The sequence below is a fragment of the Urocampus carinirostris genome, chromosome 1 (genome assembly GCF_059441175.1).
Source record: "Urocampus carinirostris isolate Australia breed hairy pipefish chromosome 1, RoL_Ucar_1.0, whole genome shotgun sequence".
NCBI lineage: Eukaryota > Metazoa > Chordata > Actinopteri > Syngnathiformes > Syngnathidae > Urocampus > Urocampus carinirostris.
Genome location: NC_142349.1, coordinates 66,805,703 through 66,818,445, shown reverse-complemented (window position 1 = coordinate 66,818,445; position 12,743 = coordinate 66,805,703). Strand labels below are relative to the sequence as shown.

The window sequence follows — 12,743 nt, the reverse complement described above, 5'->3', positions numbered from 1 at the left end:
TTGATCTACACTAAAACATGTTCTATGGTCATCTAGTCAAGTCATGTTTATTTCTATAGCCCTTAATCACAAAGAGTCTCAAAGGGCTTCACAGATCAAAGACTATTGCAAACTACAGACTAGTATGACACCACCCCCTGATCTAAAACCTACATGAGGGCAAATAATACACATAAAATCAACATAAAATATAGGTTATTCATATGCTCTAGAGTAGAAGTGTGTTATAAGCTTAGATTTAAACATTTCCATTGAGGTTGCAGATCGAATCTCAGGGGGAGAGCATTCCACAGCACCGTGGCCGAATGGAGAATGCTCTCGAACCTGCTGATTTCTTCTTGGCTCTTGGGATCACTAGCAGACCAGCATTTTCAGAGCGAAGGCTCCTGGCCCGGAACATAGGGCGAAATTAAAACCGAAAGATATGAGGGAGCAAGTCCATGTATGATTTGGTATAATAACAACAGAACCTTAAAATACCTATAACGAAAATACCTTTCACTCATTGTTTTATGAAAATGTAATGAATGAAAAACGATCATACCTGTCAAGCTGTACGTTTTTGCCGTACAAATTACATTTATTATGCATTTTAAGACGTGTACGACGTACAAGAAAATCTGTACGGAAAAACGCAAATTTCTTAATTTCGGGTACCATTCAGTATACACCGACTATCACGAAACGGCAAATCAATCAAGTCAAACGAGTTCGCCGCGGTAGCCTCTATCTCGGTATCGTTTTTTTCGTTGCAAACGAAGCGAGCGGTTTGATGCTACTGTGCGCATATGCGTTTGCCGCCTGGGGATTTCCCATCATGCATCATTCTGAAAAAGAAATACGGTGTAAGATTATTTTGTAAAGGAAAATACGACAGTTTGTACGGGCATGGAGCCCTGGAGCTTGACAGGTATGAACTATACAAGCATTTATTCATCCTCTTCTTATGTACGTTTATTTTTTGCAAGTCATGACACCAATTCATGACACCAAAATGCTGCTGCAAAAACAAATTAAACCACCTTATATTTCTTACTTTCATATAGAAACTAAACTCAGTAATACTTGTTATGTTATAAAAACATAAAATTTGGGGGGTTTTCCTCGGGCTTGTTCCTGCAAATCATTTTATTTGGTCAGGTCGGGCTGGATTCTGGGTAGCACGGCACATGTGCGGCACAGTTCAAGTCATGGGAACCTCCTGCGTGGGTTCAAATCCAGCTCCAGACTTCCTGTGTGGAGTTTGAATGTTCTCCCCGTGCTTGCGTGGGTTTCCTCCGGGCATTCCGGTTTCCTCCCACATTCCAAAGACATGCATTTCAGGTGGATTGGCCGGTTCAAATTGTCCCTAGGTGTGATTGAGCGAGTGAGTTGTCTGTCCCTGTGTGCTCTGCGATTGGCTGGCAACCAGTTCAGGGTGTCCCCTGCCCACTGCCCGATGATTGCTGGGATGTGCTCCAGCACCACCGCGACCCTACTGAGGATAAGTGGTGCAGCTAATGAGATGAGATGGGCTGGATTCTTTCAACTGTATTTCGCCTCTGTTCCAATCAGACATGTTTTATTTTGAAAATATTCGGAAGTTGTACTCACTCCTGTCTCTCACACCCTGTTGAACTTCCGCCGGAGTCTCGCCTTGGACCCGCCTCTCCCCTCCCGTCAAAATTCGGGTGTTGTCGTCGCGAGTCGCTTTGATAGGGGAGGGGAAAGAATTCTCTTTGAAATAAGAAAAACTTCGGGAAACAAACTCTAAAGTAGTGAAATATTATTTAACGTCCGCGTGGAGTGAACGTTGGCGGGACTCTCCAGTTTTTAAGTCGGCAGGCGGTGTGTTGTTTCATGTCCATTTTTTGGAAACAGCTGTCAGTCTTCTGTGTGTTGTAAACACGATAAGTGTACACTTGAACAGTTGTGACATTTTGCTACAGAGCCGAGGTAAAAGGTCCTTTTTACCCCCACCTTCTGCGACTGTTGACGGATACAGTTGGGGCAAGCGAGGAGACTCGGAAGTTCGGTCCAAACACCTTCCAACAGGTAAGACACTTTTGACTTTGGTCGCCTTCTTCATACCTGTTATGCTCCAGGGCTACAAAATGTCGTATTTTCCCTTACAAAATACCCCAAAAATCTTGCACCCTATTTTGTGATTATTTATGTAGTTACACATGTTATATTGTACATGTGTTTCGTTATATCATATAAATTGTTAATTAACATTTTGTTGTGAGATACTGAGTTGCTCGACATGAATGAGGTTTATTATAAAAAAAGGTCAAAATTGAAGTCGCTTGGACGTTCACTGTAGAAAGAAAAAATACATGCAAATAGAATAAAGTAGATTTTTTTTTAATTCAAATTCAATTCATTTTTTGCATTAATTTATTGTTGGTAATATACTGATTAAAGGGATAACCAAAAACCTGTCTTTTTTCACTTTTTCCTTTGATACTTCCTTTTTTTCTTAACTTCTTTATACAACATAATCATTCGTAATATAATGCATCAAAGCAAGTGAGAAATGAAATGAAATGAATTGATCTGCATTTATATAGCGCTTTTCAAGTCAATGACTTCCCAAAGTGCTTTACATTGTGCTTCACATTTCCCAATAGCGGCCGTGATCTGTGCAGCCATGTAAGGTGCTAACCTACGTATTGGGGGTTCAGTGTATTACCCAAGGACACTTCGGCATGTAACACGGACAAGCCGGGATTCGAACTGGGATCCCTTAATCCTAAAACGATTGCTCTACCTCCTGAGCTACTGCCGCCCCGTGAGCCGTTTGAGAGCCGGCTTTTTAATGAGTTGAACCGAAATAGCCGATTCTCTTAAAAGAGACGGACTTTCACTACACAACTCGAGATCGGCGTGCAGATGAAAACTCGAACCGCGAGACCAAAACAACAATGGCGGATCTGCCTGACGAAAAGTTTGGAGTGCGGTAAATCTTTGTTAAAAAATGATACTGACTGTTGATTTGACATGCGTCCCCAGCAAAAATAATGCGTCCAGGACGCAGGGACGCGGGCAAACGAGAACACTGATATATTGTTCATTAACAATTTTTTGTGAGATCCTGAGTTGCTAGACATGAATGAGGTTTATTATAAGAAAAAGTTCAAAAATTAAGTAGCTTGGACGTTCACTGTAGAATTAAAAAATACATGCAAATATAATTAAGTAGTATTTTTTTCAAAATATTTATTCATTTTCTGCATTAACTTATTGTTGGTAATATACTGATTAAAGGGACCACAAACCTGTCTTTTTCATTTTCTCCTTTTATACTTCCTTTTTTTTCATAACTTCTTTATACAACATAATAATACGTATTACAATGCATCAAAGCAAGTGAGCATTTGAAAGCCGGCTCTCTTTAATGAGTTGAGCCAAAAACAGACGGACGAATGATGCATGATGGGAAATCCCCAGGCGGCAGACGCATGCACACAGTAGCATCAAACCGCTGGCTTCGTTTGCAATTAAAAAAAATCTACCTAGATAGAGGGAAATGCGCTATACACGGGCGATTTAAGGTTCAGAACCTTGGGGCTGGTTAAATTTGTTGTTTATTTTTTGTGTTTTAATTTCAATTTCACTTAAAATAATTTGAGGGGAAATGTCCATGCTGGTGCTTGTTCACATTTATACTTAAAAAAGAGTGTTTTCTAGTACCTCATGTGCAGTCCCTTCTCAAGGTTTCTTCACTTTTTTCATCAAAGTCAAAAGTAAAGGTCAGCTTTATTGTCAATTCTGCAGCAAAAACAGAGAATTGAAATTGCCTTTCTCTCAGCCCTCGGTGTCTAGGAAATCAAAAAAACTATGCTAGGACACACTACACCAAGACTCACATGTAGAAAGTACGACAGATAAATAGACAGTGTACACGTAAGTTAAAAAGTGCATAGGTGGTACCTTTTAAAAAAAAAAATCTGAGCTTTTTGAGTTATCAAAAACACTATGCCAGGACACACTACCAACATTGAAACTCAGAACGGTTTATTATTTGTCCTGATAGGCTAGTATCTTTTTTCTCTTCAACGTCTATTATGTGTATTATTTGTTATTGCAACATCCGTTGCAGCCTGGTCATCTTGGAAGGGGGATTGCCTCATGTGCGGTCCCTTCTCATGGTTTCTTCATTTACCTCATGTTGAGGTTTTTGAGTTTTTCCTTGCCCTCATGTAGGTTTGAGATCAGGGGATGGGCTAATAATAGTCAGTAGTCTGTAACAGTCTATGGTCTGTGCTGCCATTTGAGACTCCTTGTGATAAAGGGCTATACAAATAAACATGACTTGACTTACACTAAGACACACATGTAGACGGTACGACAACTAAATAGACGGTGCACGCATTAGTCATACGATTCAGAGTGGTACCTTGTAAACAAAAAGTTACGAGTTGTGCAAAATGGTTCTGAGCTTTTTGAGTTTTTTCCTTGCCCTGATGTAGGTTTAAGATCAGGGGATGGTGTCATAATAGTCTCTAGTTTGCAATAATTTGTGGTCTGTGAAGCCCTTTGAGACTCCTTGTGATTAAGGACTAAACAAATAAACATGACGATTGTTTTTCATCATATCATCACATTTAAAGGTGGTGTCCGTAACTTTAAAATATTCTACTTGCTGGCACGACCATCACGTGCAAGTATGTGAAATTCATAGACACTCTCGAATAAACTCTTCTATTTACATCTTTTTGGGGTTTGGTTTTGTATTTGTAATATTTTACATTACTTTTCTTCACAGTGATTATAGAATGCATAACAGTGCATTAGATTTCATCTTTTCACACTACTTTTATTTATATTACCAGAGACGAATGTTAGAAAATAGAGAAAACAAAGTTTTCCTGAAAGAGCTGAATGAATGCAACAAGGCACCACGAGGGAAATAACTCTTGGGTGTATTTGATGATGAATTATACTTTGAAGGACAACAAATAAATACTTTGTAAATTGCATGTTGGTATTTGTTCTTATATTCATCCATCCATCCATTATCTGCACCGCTTAAATTGTAAGGTTTGGCAAATGCCCATCTTATGTAAGGAAATGATAATTTCTCAACCAACGAGTATTTTATATAATTCATGTTTGTATTGCAGTTCATTAATTTCTGCTTGTTATTTAAATCTTCTGTTTTAAATGAATTACATTTTTTATGATGACGAGGTGCTAAATAAATGGTAGGAATGTGAAATGCTTGACAGAAAAACAAAATTAAATGAATACATACTTGTTTTGCACTTACCTGCAAAAACTTAGATTAGAGGAGGATAAATAACATAACTGAACAAATGGTTGTATATGGTCTTTCATTTATTACATTTTTATGAAACAATACATAAAAGGCATCTTCATTCTTTTTAGCTATACATATAGCAAAAATTAACACATAAAAAAGAACACTTTGTGTTACTCTTATTGAATTCTCCATAAAGAAAGGCATTTAGGTGCTTTAAGAATACAGTCAGAGAAGAAAGTCAAACAAAAGATGTAAAACAGTTGAGAAATCTAAAATGCAAATATAACCAGAAAGATCATTGTACTTTGAGTAAAGGGGCTGGTTATCATGGAAAAGGAATAGCTTGTAGCTGCGACACTGAACAATATCGACCCTCATTTTTTTAAGTACATATTTTAAAGGTACAGTCAGTATCGGGGGACACAAAATCACTAACCTCTGTTTTTCTGATGATATTGCCGGGTTGGCAGAAGACGAACAGGAACTTAGAGATCTGGTCAATCGCCTGGACAAAGCATCAACCCTGTATGGGATAGAAATCAGCACAGGAAAAAAAGTAAAGACCAACAATCCCCAAAGTATCACCACAAACATTACCATAAACTACAGAGAGCTAGAACCTGTCACCAAATATAAAAATGTTGGAGCTGTCAGAGCCAGAAATAATGGCCAGGATAGACCAAACCATAGTTGCACTTGCCGGACTTAAAACGTTCTGTAGGGACAAGAACGTCGCAGTGAAATCAAAGATCAGACCCCTCTTTCTATGCGCTTGCAAGACATGGACTATCACTGCAAAACTGGAAAAGGAAAAACCAGTCCACGGAGATGCGATGCTATAGGAAACTTCTAGGCATCAGCTATTCATCCCATGTGATAAACGAAACGGTGGACAACACCATCAGAGGGCACATTGGACCCTTCCAAGAACTGTTGTCAACTGTGAACTGACAGACTCTTTGGTGGTATGGTCATTTCACAAGATCATCAGGACTGGCCAAGATCATTCTCCAGGGCACAGTCCAAGGGGACAGGAGGGGAGGTAGACTGAAAAAGAACTGGGCAGACCTCATTAAGGAATGGACTATTGCCAACTTTGCCACGACCAAAAAACACACAAAGGACCGTGGAGAAGGCTGTCCAGAGTTGCGTCTTCGTTCGTGCCCCGACAACCTATGCGGTTATGGGATCCATTAATTGTGATTTTGGAGGCATTTTAGCATTGAATGAAGAGGACAGTAAATAGAAAAAACATGATAAAGAGGGTACTTGGGATGACCCAAGATTTTGTTCCAACATCAACAAAATATTTTCGTCCTTCGGTGTCACTCGACTTCCACAGCTGGTCATGCAAGCAAACGCCGATGAGATATTTTTTTGCATTTAAGTTAAAGTTGTCTTTATTTTGATTTATAACAATGTAGTGAACATTGTTGACAACAAGACAATATATTAGACATAGCACTCCAGGATAAACATGTAGCAAGGTCTCAAGAAAGAAAAATAAGATAAAAAGAATTTCAGATAAGTAGGCATACATATTTAGGAGGTAGTGCTTGGAGACTGGGCTAAGTTGTAACTATAGTACATGCTAATAATTGAGCTAGGGAAAATACCGTAAATTCCGGACTATAGAGCGCACCTGATTATAAGCCGCACCCACCTCATTTTTAGAGGAAAATCGATTTTGTACATACACAAGCTGCACCTGTATATAAGCCGCATGCGCGCACGTTAAAAAATTGTAACACAAACATTTAATTTATCCAGACCCGACTTCAAGTCGCGCGGTTGAAACTAGATGTCCTTCATTGAAGTTCACAGTCCAAAGATCACAGCCGGCAAAATGAACGGAAAATGGATACTGGTACTTAAGGTTTGATGCAGACCTGCAAAATCCGGGTACCCGTTGAAACTAATCCAAGGAAAAAAAAGTCTATATTTCCAAAGGTAAGGGTGGGAAAAATATATATCCACTATTTTCCGCCGCGACAACAGGTCTCACTCACCTTTACCCCACTTCCTGTCAGCCCGCGTTTCCTCCGCCCCTCTTTTTTAATTCGCAAAACATATCAGAATAAGTGTCTCAAATAAATATATTACATAAATATACAGGTGCAAATAGAATAGAATAGAATAGAATAGAATATACCTTTATTGTCATTGTTACAAAATGGGTTAGCATATTGTGACAACGAAATTGGGCATGACACTCCAGTTTTACACATTCACAGTGAGGTATGAGCCAAGAAGATAAAGGAACAGAGAAGATAAGGTTATAAAACAAGGGGGATAAGGCTATAGTTATAATTTACATGGTATTTACACAAGAAATGTCGGCATGTGGGATGTTACATACAGTGTTGTCTGATACCGTTGGTATCGTAAGGGTTGTGCAATATTGCATTTGGTGCAAAGTTATCATAGTGCAAAAGCAAAGTTATCATAGTGCAAATACATATTATACATCGGTTACACTTATTTACAAAGAAAGACGGTACACCGAGAGAGTTTTCAAAGCTTTAATAATAATAATAATATAACTTTCATCCCAAACGGTGCCTGACAGGGCAGTTAATGTAGCAACACGCTAGCAACACGCTCGCAACACAGCAAACGGGTCTGTTAAAAAAACATACCGTACTTGTAAAAATCACGGTAAACCGTCCTTATCTTCCTCCTTTCAACTGAAGCCTTCAAAGTCGTCTTCCTCAGTGTCGGAAAGAAACAGTGTCATATAGACGTCGTCCCACGCTCCTGCAGCCTCACTCGGGCGGTCACTGTCGCTGGTGTGCCCTCCTCTCCGTCACGGCTTTTCGGAACCCGTTGGTGATGGTGGATTTTTTGATGCTGCCCCACGCTGTCAGGATCCACTGGCAGACTTGCGAAAAAGTTGCCTTTTGCATGCGGCCAGTTTTAGTGAAATATTTCTCGCCGCTAGTCAAGCCAAAAAGTTGCAGTCTTCCTCGGCGCATATATTCCACCGCTCTAAATCTTACCTTTGGTACTCGAACGCCTCTGGCGGCCGATAGAAAAATTACATAAATTGGCCGCATCACTGAATAAGCCGCAGGGTTGAAAGTTTGGGGAAAAAGTAGCGGCTTATAGTCCGGAATTTACGGTAGTGCATCGTAACAATAGCGCAATTACAAATTGTGCATCGTAACTATTTTGCAATGAAAAATAGTGCAATAACATAATTTAGCAGCAACACAATTCTAAAATTTAATACATTTGATATAAATACCCATTGTTCTATACATAGGCTTGTTTAGGGTGGTGATGGCCCTGGATAAGAAATTGTCTTTGGCTCAGTGATTCAGGGTCCACACCAATCAACTCATTGCAGCGAGGCTTTTAAATAATACAAGAAAATTTGATCACGTTACCCCGATTTTAGCTAACCTGCATTGGCTCCTTGTTAGCTTAAGATGTGATTTTAAGGTTCTATTGGTAGTATACAAATTCATGTATTATTTGCCCTCAAGTGGGTTTTAGTTGATAGGATAGGTGTCATAATAGTCTGTAGTTTGCAATAGTCTTTGATCTGTGCAGCCCATTGATACTCTTTGTGATTAAGGGATATACAAATAAACATGACATGACATTAAGTGCCAGACGTTTCTCTCATGAAAATTTAGCTTTGTAGCTATTTTGGCATAGGACACATGAAAAGAAAGTTGGAACCTTCATGTTTCATTAGGAAAAAAATATGCATATAGAATAGAATATAATATACCTTTATTGTCATTGTTACAAAATGGGTTAACATATTGTGACAAATCCAAATACAATAAAAAAAAATAATAACAATAAAATAACACCCACATATTTGAGCTTGGGGCAGCACGGCGGCACAGTGGTTAGCGCTTGTGCGGCACAGTTCATGTCATGGGAACCTGTCGTGGGTTCAAATCCAGCTCCAGACTTCCTGTGTGGAGTTTGTATGTTCTTCCCGTGCTTGCGTGGGTTTCCTCCGGGCACTCCGGTTTCCTCCCACATTCCAAAGACATGCATTTCAGGTGGATTGGCCTGTCCAAATTGTCCCTAGGTGTGAATGAGCGAATGAGTTGTCTGTCCCTGTGTGCCCTGTGATTGGCTGGCAACCAGTTCAGGGTGTCCCCTGCCCACTGCGCAGAGATGGCTGGGATGGGCTCCAGCCCCCCGCGACCCTAATATGGATAAGCGGTACGGCTGATGAGATGAGATGAGATATTTGAGCTTAGATTTCTGGAGAAAAAGAAAATTACATTTTGCTTTTTAACATTTAACATTTTTAACATTGTGTAGTAAACAACAGTTGAAATTACTTATTTCCAAAAATGGACGCATTTCAAGAAGAACTTTCACTTCCGTGCTTTCTATAATATATATCTTTGATATTTACAACATCCAAACAATGCTTTCCAAAAACACAAGGGCACTTTTCTAGCAAAATAGTATTGTATTCCAAGAACTCTGAACTTATGCATAAACACCCATGTACTTTGCAAGAAATGTCCCGGTGACGGGATCACATGATTCAGGTCGTCATGGCGATTACGGAGGTGCACGAGACATCACTCCCGGCTCCTCCGTGTTATATGTCGAAGTGTCCAAGGGAAAAGTGTGAAGCACATTGTAAAGCGCAAAGCGCTATGTAAATGTAGATCATTTACATTAACATTTGTCCCGATGATTATTATGAAGGCACTTAGTGTCAGATTAATTTGGGATATTAATCTCTGGCTGATATGAGAGTCAAGGAAGATGCAGATTTGATATTTCCAGTAGGCCTCCAGTTACCACGGGGAGAAAAACAGACCCACTCCTCTGAATGACTCCTCTTTCTCACCGTGGCCCTGTGAGGCAATTCTTTTTATTAGAAGAAGTCAAGCAGTTGTAAAAACATACAATGATGAGTTTCCTGTACCCTTCAAAATAAAGACTGAAAGTATGCGTGTTTTTAAACAGAATCATACAAAAGAGTAGAAAAATAGAGAACAGAGAATAAAAAACAGTATGAAAGCAAGTATATTCCATCAGAGCCATTTGTAACGTGAGTAACTGAGAAAATTACAAATACCTAAATGTAATATACCTTACACTTAGTCATCTTTTTTAGAGGAAAAAATAAAGGTTTGAAGCGTTACCAGTCCGTACTTGTATCTTCGCTTTAATCACCTCACTGCGCGTACTCGCCCTATGGGTCAGCGCTTACACACTGCCATACAGTGTGATACGGTGGATACAGTTGCAAAAGTAGTCACTATGTGTTGAAAGAGATCTGATCAAAGACAAGTCTAGTCAAGTCAAGTCATGTTTATTGGTATAGCCCTTAATCACGAAGAGTCTCAAAGGGCTGCACAGACCACAGATTATAGCAAACCACAGACACCATTATTACACCATCCCGTGATCTAAAACCTACATGAGGGCAAGGAAAAACTCAAAAACCTCAACATGGCGAAAATAAAGAAACCTTGAGAAGGGACTGCACACGAGGCTTCTAGGATGACCAGGCCAAATGGGATGTTGCAATAACAAATGGTGATTTATAATATTGATATAATTCCTGACAAAGCCTTTAAAATAGTTTTAAAACAAAAAGAAAAAAAATCATAATTTTCAGTTTTGGCACTCATGGACAATGCTTCTGAAAACCATTAATATTTTAGGGCACTGAATGAGCTTTTTTATACCGGCCTTTATAGTAGCTTTTCCCCACTAGCCTCTAAGTATTACAGTTAGCCACATACACCAGGTCTGACCTTCTCCAGCTTTTCGGTCTTTTCAACTTCTCTTGCTTGAAAGTATAGAGGAATTGTGTGCAGTTGTATAATCCAGACTTACGCTTGAGCTCCATTCTAACTTACAACCTTTAATAGTGAATTATTACACACAGTCACTATAAGTTCCCCATTCTACGTAATAGCACGTTTTTGCAGTTTCACCTAAAACTCCAAATGCCAAAGTTACCAAATACAAAAAGAACGCTACTAAGAGGAGAAATTACAGATTCAAGTATTCTAATCATCACCATCAAAGATGTTCTACACACAGCATTGGATGTAGAGTGGATGTTTAGGACTTTCACTCTTAATATTGAAATTAGCATATTGTTGTTTTAAACTGCATTATTATGACCAGGGTTGGGTAGGGTTACTTTAACTGGATTACTTTCAATTACTTTTGGATTACTCCAATACCAAATATGCTAATAAAAGACAAAAGAAACTAAATATGAATCAAATTACTAAATTTTGTGGAAGCTTGGGGAGTAACGGAATACATGGAACAGGAAAAATGATGTTGGCAAGCTGTTTGGATTTATTTTCATTTTGTTTCTGTCGCATTTTATGTTCGTTTTGCCGGAGATCAAAGCCAGGAGAGAAAGCTTACCATGTGTTGAGAGTCATAATTTTAGTCATATTTAGTTTCTTTTGTCTTTTATTAGCATATTTAGTATTGGAGTAATCCAAAAGTAATTGAAAGTAATCCAGTTAAAGTAACCCTACCCAACCCTGATTATGACTAATATGCATTAAGAAAAGATAGCTAGATAGGTAGATACTTTATTAATATTTATCCGTAGGGAAATTCACACTTCCGGCAGTATTCTGTTGAAAAATGAAATTATAAATTAAATTTATGGAAGGTTACCTGGAGTGTGTTAAGGGGCGGTAAAGAAGCACATAAAGCTTAAAACACACTTTTATTCTATAGCATATGAATAACCTATATTTTATGTTGACAATATCTGTGTATTATTTGCCCTATGTAGGTTTTAGATCAGGGGATAGTGTCATAAGAGTCTGTAGTCTGTAATAGTCTGTGCAGCCCTTTGAGACTCTTTGTGATTAAGGGCGTCACAAATAAACATGACTTGACATACATTTGCAGGTTTTGCCAGTCCCTGCATAGTAATTTTTACAGACTAAAGAAAAAACATTGGAAAGTACCGGTGTAAAAGAAGACAAATAAATAACCCTATTCAGACAACATTGCTCAAAATCTGGGATAGTGCCGGGAAACACTGTACTGGTAATGAACAGCCCTCTTGTTTGATGCAATCAGGTTTTGGTCATGAGGCTGGTTGGTGTGACGCCTTCTGAACAAATGCCTGTTTCTGTATTCACAAAAAAAAGAAAAAGGGCAACATTCATAAGTGTTATATTTGTCTGCTTGTTTTGAACAGCAGCATCTTGTCGCTCTTGGTGAAAACGGGGCCTTTGACCCCGGCGGACCAGTTTCCGCCCTCATTAGCTTCTCTTATGCTTGGGTGCGACGGCTTGCATTTGAATGGCTTCGCTTCTCGCTTGCAGGCTTTTGGCTGTCGTGGGATGCATGTCAATCGATTTGCGAGGTAAAGAGTGGCTGGCAAGATGGCGCCTATTAAGGGCTTGTTAGTCGAATTGGGAAGTGTTTGTATCTATGGCAGCAGTTTGACTTTCTAACTAAGCGGTGGGCAAACTTTTTGAGTCTGTGTCATGTCCTGCACGGTTGTCATGGTGCC

At 39.1% G+C, this 12,743-nt stretch overlaps 1 protein-coding gene across 2 annotated transcripts in view; it reads left to right on the top strand.

Annotated features, from left to right (window-relative positions):
* The first annotated feature begins 1,628 nt into the window (after window positions 1–1,628).
* The window catches only part of LOC148376611 (guanine nucleotide-binding protein G(I)/G(S)/G(O) subunit gamma-12-like), a 90,850-nt gene continuing 79,735 nt past the window's right edge, over window positions 1,629–12,743 (top strand). The window contains exons 1-2 of one of the 2 annotated variants that reach the window (XM_088349072.1): window positions 1,629–1,827; window positions 1,929–2,034. The gene's annotated coding sequence lies outside the window, so the exon portion shown is untranslated. Of the gene's footprint in view, window positions 2,035–12,743 lie in introns of both variants that reach the window. The other variant, XM_088349064.1, reaches the window with a different exon arrangement.